This window comes from Phascolarctos cinereus, unplaced genomic scaffold (genome assembly GCF_003287225.1).
Source record: "Phascolarctos cinereus isolate Bilbo 61053 unplaced genomic scaffold, phaCin_HiC Scaffold_3;HRSCAF=262, whole genome shotgun sequence".
In the NCBI taxonomy this organism is placed as follows: domain Eukaryota; kingdom Metazoa; phylum Chordata; class Mammalia; order Diprotodontia; family Phascolarctidae; genus Phascolarctos; species Phascolarctos cinereus.
In genome coordinates this window covers 215,021,961-215,043,698 of record NW_027555736.1, presented here as the reverse complement: position 1 = coordinate 215,043,698, position 21,738 = coordinate 215,021,961, and positions in this window count along the sequence as shown.

The window sequence follows — 21,738 nt, the reverse complement described above, 5'->3', positions numbered from 1 at the left end:
AAGCCCTTCACGACCTAGTCATAACCAACTTTTCCAAGTTAATTATACGCAATTCCTTTCCATTGACTCTTTGATCTAGACAAACTGCCATTTTTCCATGTTCCTCAGATGTGACACTCTGTATTTCTTTGTAAGGGCTACCTTTCTCTCTTTACCTCTGACTCTTGAAATACATGACTTAGTCAAAGAATCAATTCAAGTACAGCCTTCTGAATAAGAACATTTCTGGTCCTGCTGAGCCCAGATATAAGTGCTGCCTTCTTTCTTTTCCAACTTTACCTTGAACCTATTCTATATGTGTTTTATATATTTTTAAATATATACATATCTCTCCCCTAAGATGATGCAAGATCCTTGAGGACAGGAACTTTTTCTCTTTTATCTCGATATACTTAATACCTAGCACAGTACCTGTTATATAGCAAGTGTTTAATAAATGCTTATTGACTTGTTGAATGGGAAATGAGTACAGAGAGGCAAGAGGAGGTAACACAGGAGTCTTGCAATGAGGTAGACACTACAGGAAAGAATTTTTTTTTTAATCAGATGGGATTGTACATTTTCTTACTTTTGTATGCTTTGGGATAAGAAAGTAGTTTGAATCTCAAGGCTCAGTGTGGAAAGGTTTGAACTGGGATCAGAGATTCAAAAAGAGGATAGTGTCATATCAAAAGCAATTAGCAATGAAAGAAAAAGTACACGTTCCCAGAATAAAGTTATTCTTTCTTTTCACTATAACCTAATACTTCTTTGAGAATCAATAGTCCTGGGAATAGATTTTAATGTATTCTAATAGTGGAAAAGAGTACAAAATAGGGTCAAATAAAAAAAAAGAACACTTCTTGGCAAAAGAGAATTAGAAAATGTAAAACTGAACAACATGAATTTACCAAAAAAAAAAAATTCTACAAAGTATAAAATTATATGCTAGCAAAACTGAGAATTCACAGGAATAATATGAGTATCTACAAATATATAAAATAGCCAAAGTAATAAAGCAAGAAATAGCTATTTTGAACAATACAATTTCAGAGTGGAAAAAGAAAGCAAGTCACGAATTAACTGCTAGGAGAGGAAAAACCCTAGGTAAAATGGATTTACAAATAAATTGTATTAAATATGTAAGGAGCTATTAATATATGATACAAAAGTGTTCTCAGAAGGTACTCTATCAAATGCCTTTAATGGGTCACATATTGTTCTGATAGCAAAGTCAGGGAGACACAAAATAGAGAAAGGAAAATATAAGCCAATATCACTGCAAAAAAATAGTAGCAAAAAGACTTCAGTAAATATATTAAACAAATATTCTTCTCTCTTCTTTAGAAGTTAAGTGATGCAAGGGGAAGCTAGGTAGTGCAGTGGATAGAGCACCAGCCCTGCAGTCAGGAGGACCTGAGTTCAAATCGGGCCTCAGACATGTAACACTCACTAGCTGTGCGACTCTTGGGCAAATCACTTGACCCCAATTGCTTCACCAAAAAAAAATTAATCACTAAGTGATTGAGATAGAATACCCATTCTATTGAAACATATAGAATATGTTTCAATAATCAAGCTCTATTTCATTTAAATATGGACCACCTTCTTTACTAAGTCTTGTTAATCTCAGTAGAGTGTAGTCAGATCAGATGGATCAAATTTATTCTGGTTTCTGAATGATTCATAATCTTCTGGAATATAAATTTCTTGATGTTGTTGTTGCTGCTGTTGCTGCTACTGACGATGATGAAGATGAGAATGAGGATATGGAAACTGGGGCCTTGTAGGTTAGATCATAGTTGTGAGACTTAAAAATAATTTCACTATTGCTTTATTGGTCACATGAAAAACTGAATCACAACATAGCAAATTTAGTTGGCTATCATGATAATCTGTCCCTAATGACATTAGTGAGTTATCATTGATTTGGTAGTATTATATGGACATGGCTTTAGGAAGTAAGGAAACAGGTAGTAAGATTCAGTACATGGATGCTAATCCTATGGGCCTGTTGGATCATTCCATCCCACTTTGGTCTTATGCATAAGCTAAACACTGTTGCAACTTAATGAGTAGTACAGATGGTGAAAAATCTATTTAACTGCCATATTCTTAGTCTTGATCTTTTGGAGAAAAAACTTGGTCACATAAAGGCAAATACCATTTTTAAAATGTACTGAAGATTTTGTAAAATATCGCCATCATTAGCTTATAAATATTTGCTTATGTGGTGCTTCATAAAAACTAGGAAGAAAGTTTGCATTTGCATTTCAACGTGAGAGGCATCAGAAGAATCTACTATATAAAAAAGTTCTATCACAATATTAAAAAGAAAATCTCTTTGAACCCATGTAGGTTAGAAGAGGTTAAGAAAGTGCTGAGTACAAATATCTTTACGAAATTTCTTCATAAATATTCTTTTTGATTAAAAGATGTCAGAAAAAAGTTGGCTCTTTGCCTAACCTCTAGGTAACATCTATGGCAAATTGCAGAATATGGATCTGGAGAAAAGCTGTAGTGTTGCTCAAAAGAAATAATGATACGATGATCTTAAATACTGTTTGTGTGGCATATTGAAGAAGAGGATAAGCAATGGAAATTTAATGAGACCACCTCAGGTGGCTTAAGCTACCCAATCTCAAGCATTTGGCCAAATGCCAGCACACCTCTCTCTCCAGGGAAATTGTGGGAAATTTTTAACATTGGGAATAATTTCTTCTATTGCATACAATATCTTTGAAAAATGAGTTTCATTTTGCTACATAAGTCAGTCTTATTCTTATCTGATAGGTGAAGGAATTGTGGCATCATAACATCATCATCAGGCTAAGGTAACACAGGGCTATTAAGACAGACATAACCAATCACAGTTTACTAGATAGATGTATACCTCAGCTATCAATCTATACATGTATAATGGCACAGGGGGAGGAGCAAAGAGCTGAATCTTGATGCTGGCCTATTTTACTTTCGTCCACATCCAGTAGGTCACATGCATTTTGGTTCAGTGATGAAAGACTTGGAGTTTTAGAATGATCAGCTAACCTTAGCTGGTCCTTTCCTCTCTGTGGTGGTGGAGAGAGGTACATAATCAGTGTGTTTTTACCCTCTGATTTTCTCTTTTTTTCTTGTGTCTAGAATTGCTGGCATCCAGCTCTCATAGGGATACCATGGGGAGAGGAGGGAGAAAAGTATAGCTCACTCACCTCACCCATTGCCACTCTATGATCATATTTAGCAGACTGAATTTAATGCTTTTTGCATAGGTGACCAAAGGGAAAATCACGAGAGGTGTCATGTTTGAGAATGGCTACTTTGGGAATCCCTGTGTTTCCTAGTTAGTGTTTTGTTTTGTTTTTTCCTCCTCCAAACAGCACTATGGTGGCTGTAAAGGACACTTCTCATAATACATACAGGCTGCACTTCCAGAGTTCCCAAAGTAGCCACTTCTGAAAAGTTCATTTCTCATGATGGCTATTTAGTTAATTACGATCAGGGCAAGAAACAGAATAGTTTTTCACATGTTTAAAAGTATTTAATATCCCTTTTTGTAATTCCTCTGAAACTTGAATTGCACTTATATTTTCATTTTTATCACTTGCTTCATTTTTTCACCCCAATTTTATAGTACTGGTGGCCAAGCCATATTTTTCCCCTCTGAGTCTCTACTTGCAGTTGTTAATTGAATTTATACCTTGAGCCTCTTTTAACATTACTCCTCTTTAATATATTCAGTGTTTTGTTCTACTTATTGATATTTTCAGTAATAGTTCTTGGATTTGGATTTTGTGCTCAGGCTAGTACCCTACAGCATCCTTGGATTAGGTTTCAGCCCATTGCCGTCATATTCAGGATGGTATTGTAGCTGCCAGTTTAGAAGAGGTGACTAGTAAAAGGCTCTACCTTCTTCCTCTGTCCCTGGCTTCTAAATCTTCTTGTGATACATGAAAGATTATATCCTCAGCTAATGATTGGGTTTTGGTTTTTGTTTTTTTGACTCTAATAATCCTAAATTCGAAATTTGTTCCATTCTCCTCTGTGGCACTTCCAGTCCCCACTGGGCTATTGGAGATCATTGTGGTCTCCAGCCCTCCTGTCCAATCTCTTTGGAGCTAGTGCCCAGATGCTCTATTGACACTCTTTCTCATTGTGGCTCCGATGAATTCATGGCCAGGCTATGTCTTCCTATGCAGTGTCCTGAGTCTCTTTATGTCCTCTGATTTTATTTTGACAGATCTGGGACAGCATTTTGTTTCAGGCCTTTAATTATTGGAGCTCTTGCTGGCTTTTGACTCCCTTTTTCAGAGTGCTGGCTAGCTTCAGGCCCATTTTGTGGTATGTAGGCAAGTTTCCCTGAAAGCCCCTCTCCCTTCCTCTACTGCTTCAGGTGAATTTCCCTGAATTCAGGATGGCTTGTACAGTTTCTGTCTGTGGCTCCACCAAATCTTGTTTTTACTGGAGCTCAAGTTGCCATAACCAGTGTCTTTCAGATTCTGCTGTGTGTGTTCGTGTGTTTGTGTATGTGTGTGTGGGGGGCAGGAGGTGTACTTCTGAATTTGATGAAGAGCTTGCTTCTATTTCTTTTTCAAATTATTGCTCTTTCTAAGATCCCTTTCAGATATTTGTAGGAATTTATATGAGAGAGATGGGATTCTCTACTACTTTCATGTTTCTATCTTAATGGGAAGTTTGTGATACATTTTTGAATGAAGCATTTTGTTTGGCCAATACACATGCTCCAGATGCCTTCCTTCTGCTCCTGGTCTAAATATAAAGGCAGAAATTCCTCAGCAAATTCTTTCTTTTCTTAGTCTTAATTTTAAATTGTATAAATCTTCTCTTTATTACTTTCTCTTCACTTCTATTAATCAAGGAAATGAATTTACTGGATAAGTTTCATTGTAATGGAAAAAAAATGTAGACTTTAAATTTAATTTCAAACTTTTTTTTTTGGATTTATATTCCTGTTAGGGACAGGCAAATACAACATCTTAATGAGGTAAGTTTAAAATAAATTTGGGTTTCAATTATGTGATGGTTGTCTTCAGAAGAGCTCAGGGTTTTAATAAACATTGCATTTTTCCAAGACAGATTATGTGTTTTCAACTACCTGTCTAAAGACTGGCAGAAAAAGGAAGTAGTCTCTCTGGCAAACATAGATCTTTCCAAGCTAAGGTTCGTTTGCTCTGCTTAGTATCACTGTTGGAAACGTGCCTTAGGCACCTCAGGGTAAATATGACTGAGCAGTTCTAAAATACACAGATGTTTTACCAATCAGTGTCATCCTGACCTCAGGTTATAATCAGCTATTTTTTGCTTTTCACAAAGGCTATTGTTGTCCTTACCTGGAGACATTGAACATAAATGTATCAGAAATATTACAGATTAGGTTACCTCTAAAATATAAATGATTTGAAAGTAAGGGAAGAAATATATTGGTTATAAATCTTTACATTTTTTTCCCAAATAAATATTAAAAGTTTTAGATGTATAACTGCTTTAAAACTCTATTTTACTTGCTGGGAACTGTTGCTATGTCTAAACATCAGAAAATGAAGTGGAATGTCAACAGTGTTCTGGTTAATTTGTCAGTGTAGCAAGCAGAAGAACTAGGAAGATCCTTACAAGTCACAGCCTACAGCTGCTCAGGTCAAGTGATTAGGGGTGGGAGCAAAAGAATCCAGCTAACAGAGTCTTGGCCAGAACCTTAACTAGTAATATTTTACCTGAGGAAGGTAGTGGGGAAAAGAATGAAGAGAAGATAGATGGAAAGTAGGAATGGCTCCCCTTTGGTGAGGAAGTGAGCTTTGGGACACATGTAAGTATTTATAGTGAAGAACTGGCTGTTGCTGGAAAAGGGCTGGGGAGAAGCAGAGCAGGAGTGTGTCCTCTCTAGGGAAAAAGTACAACTTAAAATACCTCAAGGTTTCTACATTGCATGAGGCATAAGTATGGAGAGGTGTGTTGGTGCCTGAATAGAGCTGAGCAGAGAGGAAGGTCACCCATGGATGAGACTGATAAAGTAGTCACCACTGGTGGAGGAGTGAATAGGCCTAGGAAAGACAACAATTGATCCCCATTATTCTTAGATTCTGTATCTGTGAATTCGCCTCCTCTTCAAAATTTATTTGTAACCGTAAAACTAACACTCTTGTCTCATGCTTATTTACAGACATAAGCAGAAGAGTGGGAAAAAACTTGGTTTCCTGACAGGTACATTTCCAGCAGAGGTTGAACCAGGTGACTTTTTGCCATCTTGTTTCAGTGCTCGTATTATGAAATAAATGACTTCAATGTTAATGAATTAACAACACAGTGCATCCAGAATAAGGGAAAGGAACTATGCTTATGTGTATTATGAGTACTGGAGACCACTCCAAAAAGTACTAAAATAAATGTTGTGACCAGAGGTTTACAGGAACTTGACCCCGTATTCCCCTCTAGGAGCAATGGTTCAGTATTCACTCATTCAGTGTTCAAAGCAACTTCATAAAACATAAGTACTAAAATAATTATAATCTACTATACTTCCAAATGCGTCCTACCCTTCAACTTTCCCACTCTGGGGCTAGACTCAGTTGTACCTCTCTATTAATAGCTTTATTTTTGCCAGTAAAGAGTGGAGGTCTCCCGTTAATAGGGAGGTGCCATTTCAGCGCACTTTACTCCCTTTGTATAAATTTAGAGTTTTAAAGGTGCTCTTTTTTTTTTAATCTTTGCTTGGAAACTCTGATGAATTTCTCTTCTTAGCTTCTAGGTTTGTCACTTCTTTGCTTGTGGATATACTACTGACATTGGACTTTAAGATGCTATTTGGACTTAGAAATGCTTCTGCTATAGTATTTACCAAAGCTCATTAATTCTCTTACACTAATGATTAAATTCAAACTGAAATACTCAACATCTTTCACCTTTCTTTCTTCTTGGGATGGGACCCTCGATTCACAGTTTTACTTAACCTAGACAGTTAAGTCTGTTCCTTCTGCAATTCCTCTACCTGACTGCATTTTGACCTCATCTCTTGTTTTTTTGTTTTGTTTTGTTTTTTTCCAATCACATATTGCATGGATAATATTCCTTAGGGTATTTATTGTGTACAAGTCATTATTAATACCTTGTGTTCGGCATCCTGACCTCTGGATATGTATCTAAGATGAGGCCAAATATCCCAACCTTGTCAAATTGGAAGATATCTATTCTCTTTTGATGATTCACGTGAGCATACATTACACTGTCAGAAGGAAATTGGAAAACATTGCTGATAAAAGAAAAGGGATTCAAGGGAGAAAGCCAAACTTGGGGAATCAACAGCTGGTTAATAAAGCGATATCTGAGAATGGAATTTGTATTTCTGGACCCTAGCTTAAAATAAAAGAAGGAATACTGGTCAAAGTTTGAGTGTGCCTAATATCTGTTGGAAATTTTGAAATCTAAACAAATTAATTTTGAACTAAAAATAGAAGAAGAGAATATGGGGGTGGGGACTGCCCATTTATAGCATCTAAGCTAATTGTCATAGACAACAGCCACATTGTAGAAAGGAAAATAGCAGTAAATATACTAAAACATTTGCAAAGGGACAAAAATCTGAAAACAGCAGAGCCCCAAACCTCAGAACATTATATGCCAATGCAAAATTCATAGTACCAAACAAAATGAAGTAGAAATTCTAATTCAAGGAATTAAATTTGTCAAGTACATCATTAATCCCACTTTTTTATGGTGAGAACCATACCTAGAATATGCTCTGCAAGGACATATTTTGTTCCAAAGAAATAGGAGGTATTAAGACATAGCAGTGATAATGATTTATGAAGGACATAATAGTTGCCTTTTTATATTTGAAGAATACAAACAAGGAAGAAAAGTTTACTTTCTTCAGCAAGAATGATTAGAAATAGTACTGTGTTCATGCTCTAGACCTTCCATCCCACTGACTTGAGTAGGAATGATAATGAGACTAAGAATTTAGAGCTGATTTACCAAATGGACCACTCCCTGGCTCTGAGGCCATTTCTAGATCCATCCACTAGGCCTTGGTTCCATATGAAATATACTAGCTATGTTACTATGGTCAAGTCAATGATCCTCTCATTGCTCTAAGTCAGTAGTGTAAAATTCAAATAAAAATGGAACCAATAAACCATATATATTTATTTTGTGGATCACACATTGACTTAGAAAATTGGATAGTAATATTATCTATGTTATATTGTATTTTTATTTAGTTTGCTAAATATTTCACAATCACATTTTAAACTGGTTCAGGCTATTACTTAGAGTGTTATGGGCCAGTGGCCTACAGGCAATGTGTTTGACACATCTTCTCTAGGCAATTCTCTAAGACAGTAGGTTGCAGAGAGGTGACATGTTGCACTGGTAGCAAGAGTTTCCACATAAGTGAGTTCCCTATACCGACAAAATCACAAGTGCAGTAACTCTTCCTATCTTTATCCTTCTGGACCACTTAGATTCCCACAAAACAAAACAGAAAAAAAAAACCACACACACACCTTTAATCCATCAGCATAGATTGCACTTTATAATCTCCAATAGTTCTGTCCCATATTCATGTCATTATCACAATGAGATCAGGCATGAGAATGACTCTGTGTTTTTATCTTCACTATTAGAAAAAAAAATTGTCAAATCACCTTCATATTCCACATACAACACATTATTATATTTTGGGCAGCCAAATTAGTAATGAGGAGGAAGAAGATTTAATCTGTCAGCAGCTGGAGAATCCTGAAGAGGAACCAAAACAAACAAACAAAAAAATCTAGGTACAGTAGTAAGGAGAATCTCTTTTTCATCTAAGGAATAGCTTTAAGTGACTTGCCCAGGGTCACACAGCTAGTAATCATCAAGTGCCTAGGGTTGCATTAGAACTCAGGTCCTCCTGACCCTAAGACTGGAGCTTTATCCACTCTGCCACCTAGCTTCTCTAGCATCATTTCTTTCTACTGAGGATCCATTTCACTCCTTTTTTTTTTCCTTTTTAAAAATCTACAGGTTTCTACAGCCATCATAGGTGTTCTTTTTCTGTTTCTGAGAAGGAAAGCAGCCTTTTCTAAAATATAACACTTTAATAATCACAAAGTTTTTTTTTTTTAAATCTCAGTTCATAGAAATACCTTCATTTTCCCCTTGGAGTTCCAGAATCGTACCATCACTTGCAGATCTCCTATTTTATTGCTTCCAAAGCCATTACAGAGGCCCCAGGGTCAGGTCATTATACTACATTTTGAACAGACATAATATGAATTTCCTAAGCTGCCAATAAGACTGGAAATATTGCAGCTGTGCATTCTTGGATGAATCTGTGATGTCTCCCATCTAGCAAACTGGGCAAAACCACCAAGGCCGCCTTTCAAAATGCTGGTGGAAAGTTACGTAGGTGGAAACTTGCACTGAACAAACACTAACAGAGTTCCTAGACTCTTGCCATTTCCACTTTGAGCAGTTATTTAAAGGTAAAAGTAGATGCTGCATTTAATTATCTTTAAAACCACATCTGGACATAGAAGACAAAATATTTTTCAGGGTGGTATTTGGGTGGAAAATATTTGAAGTTTATTGAATTGCTATTATAATCTTTGTTTTTGTTTGTTTGTTTTCTAATTTGGGTGTCTGGGAAAACCCAAAATGAATTTTGTCAACTAATTTATTCCACTACTAAGGGCTTGTTTATTTTCAGAACTATTGAACTGTCAGCCAAATTGATGTTCTTGCTATTTCTAACACATGACATTCTATCTTTGCACCTTTACATAGGCTAATTTGCTCCCTCCAGCCCCCATGCTTGAAATGGACTCCCTCCTCACTTCTTCTTTGTAAAGCCCCTAGCTTCTTTTAAAGATCATTTGCAAACACTAAATTTTACATAGGGTAGTATAATCTTCCATTTACAAGTGAAGAATTAAGGCCAGAGATATCAGAGGACTTGTCCAGAGTCAAAAGACCAATAAATTCATGTGTAAAAAGACCTGAGACTTTTGAGGGACAGCAGTGCAAGTTCAGTGTGAGTCAGCGACATAATTGACATTCCCCAAAATATTCTTACAAATTCAAATTGCTTGAATAGAGCTCTAAGAACAAGGGAAATGATAAACCCACTGTGTTCTGTCCTGATTTGACCCTATCTTAAGTATTTGAGCCAAGGCTGGGTGCCACATTTTAGGAAGTATGTTAACAAGCTAGAGTACCTCCAGAGGAAGGGGAACAGCATGACAGAATGACTCAAACCCATGCCATATGAGGATCTCAAAAAGGAAATAAGGAATTTGAAGCAGAGAAAGCTTTAGGAAGAGTGCCAAGCAATAGAGAAATTAAAAAGTTCCCTCTTGGTTTTTATCTGAGGATTTTTTAAATTCCCTCTAATCGCTATTTCTATGACTAAATAAGAAAAATGGCAACTATGTCATAAAGTGTGAATTTCCATAAAATGTCACCATCTCATTAAAGTTGTAGAACATGAAGGAATGACAGAATTATTATTCCATTCTATGACGAGAAAGAATTATGCTATAACATATATTTATGATGATCTTACTGATTGGTGGGTCAGTAGATAGAGTGCTGGGCCTGGAACAAGGGAGATGTGAGTTCAAATCCAGCCTCAGACATTTAAGAGCTAAGTGACCTAAGGAAAGTCACTTAACTTGTCTGCCTCAGTTTCCTCAGCTATAAAATGAGGATATTCATAGGACCTATCTCCCAGAGGTGTTAAGAAGATCAAGCAGTACTTTAATACATGGCTTTTTTTTCCCTTCTTAGTGTTATAGTATCTGTTCTCTCTAAATATTTCCTTATATATTCATGAAGCAAAATAATTTTCCATATAGAGGAGAATGACTGAAAGTTTATTTGGCACTAGCCAATTATTCCTATAAAATTTTAAAAATATTTTGAGTGTTGCTGAAAACCCATTGAAATGTTTTTGGACAGATTTGAAGATATGAAGACCAGTTGAAAGAATTGTTTATGTTCAGCCTGAAGAAGAAATTTAGGAGGCACACAATAGCTGTCTTTAGGAATTAGAAAGAATATTGCATTGAGGAGGGATTAAACTTGTCCTTTTTTGGCCCCAAATGATATAACTAGAATTCATAACTAATATGGATAACTAACTAATAACTAACAGATTTCATAAGTTGTATAGAAACAAATTTAGACTGGAGGTAAGGAAAAGATCATAATCAGAAACTGTCCAAGATTGGAATAAGTTGACCCAGAAGCTATTTGGCTCTTGTTAACTGTCATGGAGCACAGGATCATAGATTTAGAATTGGAAGGGATTTAAGAGGCTGAATATTCAAACATCTTCATTTTACAGAAAAGGAAACTGAGATACATGAAAAATAATTTTCCCAATGTCACACGGAGCTATCAAATAACAGAGGTAGGATTTGAATGCATATTCTCTGATATCACATCAAGCAATCTTTTCTCACTGTGGAAGCTAGTTGAACATTTCATAGCAGTATTGTAGAGATTCAAATATGTTGGACTAAATCATTTAGGTAGGAAGTTCCTTCTAATTTCAAGAGTTTGGGATTCTCTGAAGAAGAACATCTTTTAGTAAGTTTTTCCATGCCCCTAATTAATATAAATGAAAATAAATTCAAGAGTTTACCCTACATACTCACATAAGAATAAAATTATGAAATTTTAGCTTTCCTGTGATTGTGCATTCTCAGAAGTGTTAAAATTTCTGTTGACACAAAGGGCAATGTAGAATTTTTTTTTTGTAGACACCATCAGGATGTCAAACAATTGGTATTAAGAATGACCTGTACACAATAAACACTATATAGAATTTCATCCTGAAAATGTGTAATTGATTAGTTTCAATAGCATAATACAGGGCATCCCAAGAGTCTGAATTCAGTGTTAAACCCTTACAAACTTAAAAACTTCAAAGAGTTTAAAGCTTAGAATCCTTTAAGTCTTTAATGCTTAAAATTATACTCAGGTTTTTGGGACACTCTGTATAAGTTGTTAATTAAATATTCCCATAGTTCATTACCAGCTTCTTGTACCCCTGACAGAACACAAACCCCAATTTAGGAGCCTCTGTTATAGAGGACCTTCTGGTTTGGAGAGAAGAATAGACTCCCTCCTCACCTCTGCCTCTTAAAATTCCTTGCATCAGAATTCAGATTAAATGCCACCTTGTATATGAATATATTCTTAATCCTTTCAATGGCTGCTACTTCCCATCCTCATTGATATATATATATATATATATTTTTTAATATGTATTTTACGTTTGTTATCTTGGCATATCTCAATATATTATGTTTTATCTCAATATAATATAATCTCCCTCATGTTCTTACTCTGAAGCGTTGAGGCTATCCAACCTAGCCTACTTCCTTTTTCAATCATAGATTGACCCACTGACATCCTTTATGCCTCTTTAATTTAAGATTTCTTCAGGACAGGGGTTGCTATTATTTCTTGTATCCCAAGAAACAAGCACCTTGTCTGATGAAAAGTAGATTCTTAATATATGTTCATTGAAATACATGTAAAGCCATTATTATAAATGTGTTGCATTTTCACTGATTTCATCATAATTTTTGTCTCTTTAGGTAATGCACAACTATAATTCTTCATCTCTTAAATGGGGAGAAAAACACCTAGAAAACCAACTTCCCTGAACTTCTTTAATGTTATCAGATGCAGAACAGTTGGTGATCAGGATTGCTGGAGTTTGTTTCAAAACAAGAGAATTACCAACACAGAAGGAATTACAGATCCAGAAAAACAAAAATAAAATAACATATCTCCTGGTGTAGTAATTTCAAATTATGTGAGCTGTGTAAAATTCATTACAACTTTGAAGCACTATAAGCATTTCAATCATTGTCATGTAATTTTCCAAATGTTATTAATTCATCTTGCCCTCTTCTTACTATTTAATTCTGGACCCAATTTGTTGTTCATTTGCATTGATTGTCTGAAATAGGTTGTATTGGTTTAATACCAATTTATGAAATTAGCCATTCAAATATATTTTACAAACTGAATAAAAGTGAATTTTCATCCAATTGTTTTTTCTTATATGTACTGTTACTCTAATATCTCAAATAATAACAGGTTTCACTGAAAGGGCCCTTTTTAATTGTGGATCTGGACACAGTCCTTCATACATGCACAAACTGAAGCATCTAGAAGAGTAACTCACCATTAGTAAAGATTTTTTCTTACATTGGGAACTTCTTACCAGATCTCTGACTATATTAGAAAGCAGTAATCATCAAAACAATCTGGTATTGGATAAGAAACAGATTGGTAGATCAGTGGAATAGATTAGGTATGCAATATACATTAGGAAGTGACCACAGTAATCTAGTGTTTAATAAATTCAAAGATCCAAGCTTTGGGGAAAAGAACTCACTATTTTATTTTATTTTTAAGCAACTGGGATTAAGTGACTTGCCCAGGGTCACACAGCTAGTGAATGTCAAGTGTTTGGTCTGAGGCCAGATTTGAACTCAGGTCTTCCTTTCTTCAGGGCCATTGCTCTATTCACTGCACCACCTACCTGCCCCAAGAACTCACCATTTGACAAAAACTGCTGAGAAAAGTGGAAGGCAATTTGAAAGAAACTAGGTATAAACCTACATCTCACGTCACATATCAAGATAAGGTCAAATCAGATAAATGATTTAGATGTAATGGGTGATATCATAAGTAAATTAGGGGACCATCAAAAAAATGTACCTATAAGGTCTATGGATAAGGGAAGGACACTATGCTAAGCACTACGGGTACCAAAAGTTAATAAATAAAAGAGAACTCCTGCCCTCAAGGAGCTTACAATCTATTTGGAGAGACAATAAACAAATATATGCAAAATAGGTATATACAGGAAAAATAGGAAATCGTTACAAGAAGGAAGTTACCAGAATTAAGAGGGGTTGGGAAGAACTTCCTATAGAAAATGATATTTTAATTGAGACTTAAAGGAAGCCATGGAAGGCAGAAGGCAGAGTTGAAAAGGCAGAGTATATGTCTCTTGCCCTGAAAGACAGCCAGAGAAAATGCTCTGGAACCAAGAGAGGGAGTGTCTTATTCATTGAACAGCAAAGAGGACAGTGAGACTGGAAAATATAAAAAAAAAACCTATATATATATATATATATATATATATATATATATATATATATGTGTGTGTGTGTGTGTGTGTGTATATGTATACACACAGATATATGTGTGTGTGTGTGGTTAAGTGTAATGTATAAGAAGACTAAAAAAATTAGGAGAGGGTTAAATTAAGTCTTCTGAATGTCAGAGTATTTTGTATTTATCCTAGAGAAAGCAATGGAATTTATTGAGTAGGCTCATGACATGCTCAGACCTTCACTTTAGGAAAATCACTTCAGTGGCTAAATGGAAGATGAGATTGGAGGGGGAAGAGTCTTGTGTCAGGCAGACCCATAGGAAAGCTGTTGCAATAGTTCAAGTGTGAGATAATTAAGATCTGCAACACAGTGGTGGCAGTGTCAGAAGAGAGAAGGGGAATATTTGAGAGATGTTAGTGAATTTGACAGACATTAGTTATGGGGGCTGTGAAAGACAATGAGGACTCAAGGATGACCCCTAGGTAGTAAGTCTGTGGTATTGGAAGTTGGGGGGTGTTAGAAGGAATAATATTTTTTTTCTGTTTCAGTCATTTTAAATTTAAGTTGTCTGCTCTACAACAATGTCTAAAAGTTGTTTGTAGATGTGAGGTTGGAGGTCAGCAGAATGGTTGGGTTAGGGAAAGCAGACTTTAGAATCATCAGAAAAGAGATGGTAACTAAATCCGTGGGAGCTGATGAGATCACCAAGTAAATTAGTATAAGAGAAAGAGAAGAGATCCCAGGACACAAGCTCGTGGGATACCTGTGATTAGAGGAAATTATCTAGATGAGGATCAAGCAAAGGAAACCTAGAAAGAGCAGTGAGATAGGTAAAAAGGGAAACAAGAGAGAGTGATGTCCCAAGAGAATATCAAGAAGAGGGCAATCAACAGTGTCAAATGCTGCAAAGAAATCAAGGAGAATGAGTATTGATAAAAGAGAATTGGATTTGGTAACTGAAAGACCATCAATAACTTTGGAGAGAGCACTTTTGGTGGAATGATAAAGCTGGAAGCTAGACTGTATGGCATTAAAAACACAGTGAGATGAGAGAAAGTGGAAGCACCTATTGTAGATGGACCTTTCTAAGAGCTTAGTCACAAATGGTAGAAAATATATAAGATAATAGCTACTGGGGATGGAAGGATCAAGCAAATTTTTGTTTGTTTGTTTGTTTTTCAGGATAAGGGAGACATGGGCATGTTGCTAGGAAGTGATGTCATGGCTCTTTTCAAGAGGAAGGACAAACCACAACCTGTGAGTAATCTGAGTGACCCAGCTAGTGATCCAGCTGGCCATTTCCAGTTGGGCAAATAAGCTCATCTTCTCCTCTCCTCTTCTCTCCTCTCCTCTTCTGCCCTTACCTGAGGGTGTTTTGCCCAAATCAGGGTAAATATTGATTGCTGAAAGGTACCTAGTTAACTTGGGTTAACTGTCTAGGTTTCTTTTTCAAAGACAAAGTCTTAAACCCAATTCACTCTGGATCTCACGAATTGGACAACGATAGCTCCCTGCCCAAGCACTGCTTAATGGTCAATTTTGGGCCCTCCTTGCTCAGAATGAATGTAAGCAGTAACTGTTTCTCTTTTGCCCAGCAACTTCGAGGGTCCTCCTCTCCCAGTTTACTTTTTTTTTTTATTAAAGGGGCCATCCCTCTATTCACTTCTCAAAGAGGTCTATTCACTTAATGGGCATTTTCTCACTCAAAGTAAAAACCTGGAAAAACATTAGCTTTAAAAGGCCAAGGTCTCCCATTGCATCCTGGGTCATCTCCAGATCCTGATCGATATCTGGGCACTGGACCCAGATGGGTCTGGAGGAGAAAGTGGGACTGGTTACCTTGTACAGCCCTCCCTCACCCAAATCAAAGTCAATTGCAAGTCATGTCATCATGTCCCTGATATCATGATCCTCTTTGAAAATAAAGGACAAACCACAACCACAAGGAATAGCCCAGTAGATAGGGAAAGATTGAAAATAAGTAATAGAGTGGACCTCATAAAGGGGGAATCTGTTTGAAAAAATAGGAATGAATGGGGTTGTTGGAGCAGGTAGAGAGGTTAGCTTTGTAAGAAATATAGGCACCTCATCATGTGAAACAGGAGTGAAGCAAGATACAGTGGTAGAAGGCATATGAATAATATGAGATGAGAAGGAAGGGAGATGAGTGGGCTTGTGATGAATGGCTTCAATTTTTTTTCTCTAAAATATGAGACAAAGTTCTCAGCTGAAAAGATGGAGGTAAGGTAAGGTATGGGAGGTTTGAGGAGGGATGAAAAGGTTTAGAAGAGCTTCTGTGGAGAGTGGCACAGTGAGTTGATAAAGTAGGTATAGACCAGATTGTCTAGTACCAGGCAGAACTCAGTTGAGGTAGTCTAACATGTTTATAATGGACCCAGTCCATTCTAATTTTCTCCAACTTCATTCAGCAGTACATGTGTAGGAACAAAGACATCTAATGGTGGAGTGACACAAAACCAAGACTCATCAATAAAATGATAAGAAGGCTAGGGATTCAAAATAGAAAGACCATGTACAGTTGAATTGGTTCACTGTGGGGTCAAATGGGGAAAAGAAGAAAGTGACTAGTACAGGGGAGATAACATGGAAGAGAACGAGACATCAAGGGTGATGGTCTGGACAAAATGCAGAGTTTTGTATGGTGAGGTAGAGTAAGAAGTGAAGCCAATAGATCGTAGTCAGATAAGGGGATTTCTGAATTCTTTAATATGGAGGTAATACATTTGTGAGTGCTTGCAAAATCAAGGGTGGGACTATCTTTGTGTGTGGCTGAGGTTGGATGGAGGAGTAAGTCATGGAAAGTGAGTATGTTGTGAAACTGAGTGGTTTAATTGTTTGAGGGGGAGTAAAAATCTATGTTGAATTCTCCAAGTATAAGGGCAGGAGTTGAGGAAGAGAATGATATACTGAAATAACTGAGGAAGGAAGGAACTCATTATGAGTAATGTACTGAACTCATTGAAGAAGGAAGGAGTAATTTGAAGGTCTGTAAAAAGTAGATGAGAGGATTTCGATTGGGTGATAGATATGAATAGCATGGACCTAAGAAGAACAGAGATTACTGTGATTTAAATAGGGAAAAAACCTGGAAGTGGCATTGGGAAGCAAGGAGTATTCTAACTCCTCCACCTCTACCAAAGAGCTGAGGAGAATGAGTGAAGGAGGTAAGTGAGGGAAGCAGAGCAGGTTTCAGTAACATTGTTGTTTTTCCTTCATTTTCAAACAGGACCAATGACATCCCAGGTGATATACTGACTTGCATGTGGATTGAATTTAAGTAAGGTAAAGCTGCACAAAATCTTCAGTCTCACTCTCCCTTCCAGAGTCACTGAAGTCCAATGGCAAGATGAAAGTCAAGACAATTGGTGATGACCTGGGATACAGTGGATTACTTTGGTGTCTTCGAAGTCTGACCAAGCACCAAGTAACTCCACAGTACCTGCTTCATCCACCTTCATGGTCATTGAAACAAATTGTTCTCATCCATCTGTTCCACTGGGAGAAACAATATACACTTGTTACAAAAAGCCAGATTTAGGCTTCAATAAAAAAATTAAATTCCTTAAAAACAGCATTCTCCCAAAGAAGAATGGGTAAGGTTAGGGGGCAGTAGTTTCCCTCTCAATAGAAGTCTTCAACAAAGACGGCAAAATCAGATATTTGGTAGAAGGAATTCTTGTTCACGTACAGGCCAGATCAGATGACTTCTTTGATAATTTCCCACTCTGAAGTTCTGTTGTTCTTTGACTAGATACTCTCTTAAGGGCCCTTTCTAATTCTTAGAAAAACAGCTTCCTCAGTTATGGAGCTCTAAAGCTAATGGAACAAAATAATGACAGATATCATAGGTAAAGAGAATAAGGAAATTCAATATGAATTGCTTTCAAGGCTGAAAAATACTGAGATTTTTCATACATTATATGGTTCTATGTCTCCATAATTGCCCAAGGAAATATATTTTGTATTGAGTTTGTAACTCAGATTTATAATACATCAAAGGTTTCAAAGTATTTTCGTCACAACAACCCAGTAAGGTCAGTAGTGCAAGTACAGTATCCCCATTTTACAGATGAAGGGAAGAAAGAGAAGAAAAGGAAGGAAATAAGCATTTAAATAGTGCCTACTACATGCCAGAGTCTTTGGGAGGTGAAGAAAATGGAGAAAATTTCAGTAATAGTTAGTAGATGGAAGGAGGAGATGAAAAAAATTAGAATGATGGGAAGTTTGTTTCTTATGGCACAGGCATTCTGCAGGGCACAAAAGAAAGGCTGGGTGGCATTTGGTTGAAATTTTGGGTTAGTAGGGTTGAAAGTGTTTGGAATAAAAATCTGAGGCGGGGTGGGGGGAGTGGCATTTGAATGATTGCCTACAGGGGTCATCATCACCTCACCAAAATCACTGGAAAAACTGGTGTTCTTTTGGATGAAATTTCAATGATATGGATAAATAAAATTGTAAACCAATCCAAATTAAAAAAAAATAGATACTGTCATATTTTCATATAAATACTGTAGGCAACTAGACCAGAAGAGAAGCAGCTTATTTTTGTTAGAAGGTCAAAAATTGTTTTAAAGTGGCCCCATGGGCAACAGGCTACTAAAGTCTAGAGTACTAATATATGAGCTATAAAACAATTTCATTTTCCCAATAAATGTTATGCATAGAATTCTGCAAGCCAAAAACCTTTCATTTTGTCATAGTCAACTAAAATTGTAAAATATATGCATGAAGGAGAAAAACTAAGAGGTGTTTTCTTAAGAACCATTTGGTCTTTTAAGTGAGTGGCAGCTGTGATCACAGGAATATTTTGATTCATATTATATATGAAAACGCTGATTTACCACTGGGTTCTTACACTGCATGAAATCTACTTTCGATAATGAGCCAGCTTTGTTAAGTTTTGTGTAATGGCACAACTCCTGTTGCAATGGTAAACAAAAAAATTTGAAAAGCATTATCAATGTTATATTGTATTTTTATTATTTTTTTTAATATTTCCAATTAAATTTTAATCTGGTTCTGCCTGATAAACTTAAATTCAGTGTCTCCAGGTCTGGATTTCATTGTGTATAAAATGACAGGGTTCTATTATTTGATCCATTTGTTTTTGTTTGTTTGTTTGTTTTATTTTATTATTTGATTTGTAAGACCTTCTAGCCCTTGATATTTTGATGCTATAAAGAAATAAATACATGCATACATGCATACATACATACATACATACATATGTGTATGCATGCATACATAAAATAAATGGATCATCTATACCCAGAGAATACACAGAAGATAGAGGCCAAGATGGAACGTTGATTAAAGTCCAGACAAAGTAATTGAGTCAGAAATCAGTGCTGGTAAATGCTTGACACAATAGGGCAGCTAGGTAGCACAGTAGACAGAGTGCTGAGCTTGGATTCAGGAAGACCCATCTTTTTGAGTTCTAATCTGGCCTCAGATACTTATTATCTGTGTGACCCTAGTCAAGTCATGTAACCTTTTTTTCTTCAGTTTCCTTATCTGTAAAATGAACCAGAGAAGAAAATGGCAAACCACTTCAGTATCTTTGTTAAGAAAACCCCAAATGGAGTCATAACGAGTCAGACACAACTGAAAACAATAGAACACGTACACAGTTTTATATTTAATGTGTATTATTAACATTTTCTTCCATTTCTTTATTAAATCTATACAATCAATAGAATATTAAACCAAGCCCCTGATTTAAGGTGTTTGCTGATTTCTGAGGTATAAATCCTTACATTGAAAACTTAATCACTGGCTCTTCCAAGCTCCAGTGTCCCTCTGATTTGGGTTGCATGGAGATGATCATAACTGAAAAACATGGCCAAAGCTACCTTTATAAAGCAACTATAATAGACGAGTCTATGTTTTCCCTCTGCTGCTTATCTCCAATTAATGTTATATATAGCTTATTTTGTGCATAGTTGTTTCCACGTAGTCTCCCCAATAGAAAGCAGGCACTGTCTTTTGTTTCTTTTTGTAGGCCCAATGTTTAGCACATTTCTTGACACTTAGCAAGGTAGGCTAGGTACAGTCACTTTTCAGTCATATCCAGCTCTTTGAGACAATATTTTGGGGTTTCCTTAACAAAGATACTACAGTGGTTTGGCATTTCCTTCTTCAGCTTGTTTTACAGATGAGGAACTGAGGCAAACAGGATTAAGTGACTTGCCCATGTCATACAGCTAGTGCCTGAGGCCAAATTTGAACTCCTGAGGATGAGTCTGATTCTAAGGCCAGTTTTCTATCCGTTGCACCACCTAGCTGCACTTAGACACTTAGTAGGAACTTAATAAATATTTAGCAACTAACCTATGAGTGATGCACAAGTGACAACAGTACCATCAAACTAAGTTAAAAACCACTTCAGAGAGGAAATCTATATAGTTTTCATTGGAAGAACAAGCCAATCTTCAACCGCAAGTTGCAAGGCTCACAGACTGAAGCAGTGTACTAAGCAGCTGTATCTCCTGCTTTGAAGTTCCTATGTCTCAAAAGCAGGAGGAAGTTTTCATCTGTCTGTATTCTAAAACCTTTCCATTACACAGCAAGTCTCTTTCTTTCCTCCTACTCATTCAGTAGAGCTTCTACAGAGAGAACAGCTGCTGACCATCTTTCATCCTAAGAACACTCTTCATACACTTGTTGGAAGCTGAGTATTATGGTCTGTGGATGTAATTCCAGTTTTAGGATTCTCTTGATGAACGAGCATCATGCTTTCCCTTCATCCAGAGTAGGAAAGAAAGTCTCGGGAATCATAATCACTGACCTCCTTTCATCTGAATAGTGTACTTTTAACAACTCTCTTCCTTGTGGTCATTTCACATAACAAATATGTGAAACATTAATTGTAGTTCATGTAAGATTATAGAACTGGACATTTAGGCACAGCTTCCACAATTATATTTAAAAGTATGCATTAACTGGGATTAAAGTCAACATAAGCTTTCTGTGCTCATGTTTCAAAAAGCAAGCTGATTACCAGCTGGGTTCAAGAGAAATTGTTTTTTTTTTTTTTGAAAGGCTTCTTTTCTCATAGTCAAGCTCTGGTACTCGACTGTATTATTAACCAGGTACATTAAGGACTTGGTCTGTCTCTTAAATGTTGAGTTCAGGTCAAAAATAGAAGAAGGATATAAGGTATGAGTCCCAGAGTGGCTTAAAGGATCACAGAATTTTATCCCAGAACCAGAACAAAATTATCTGTAAGGTAAATGAGTGTGTGTTTAAGATTATTTATCTCTCTTCTGTAGCCCTCACCTCAGTAGTTATTGCAATGCTGAAAATAGAAATACCAAAATGTTAAACCAAAGCTAATTCAGCTAGGTGTCATCATTACATGGGGGGGAGAGAGATAACTTCTGAAGCCAGGAAGACAACATGCCCCATCTCTGATAGATTCTATCTATATGACTCTATTCAAGTCATTTGATCTACTAATGCCCTACTCAACTCTATGAATATAACTACAGAAACGGTGTTGAACTGCATTGGTAGGAAACTTCTCAGTGAACATTCCCTCTACCTATGAAATCACAACTCCAGAAAAAATCCTTCAATAAATAAAGTAAAACATATAGTT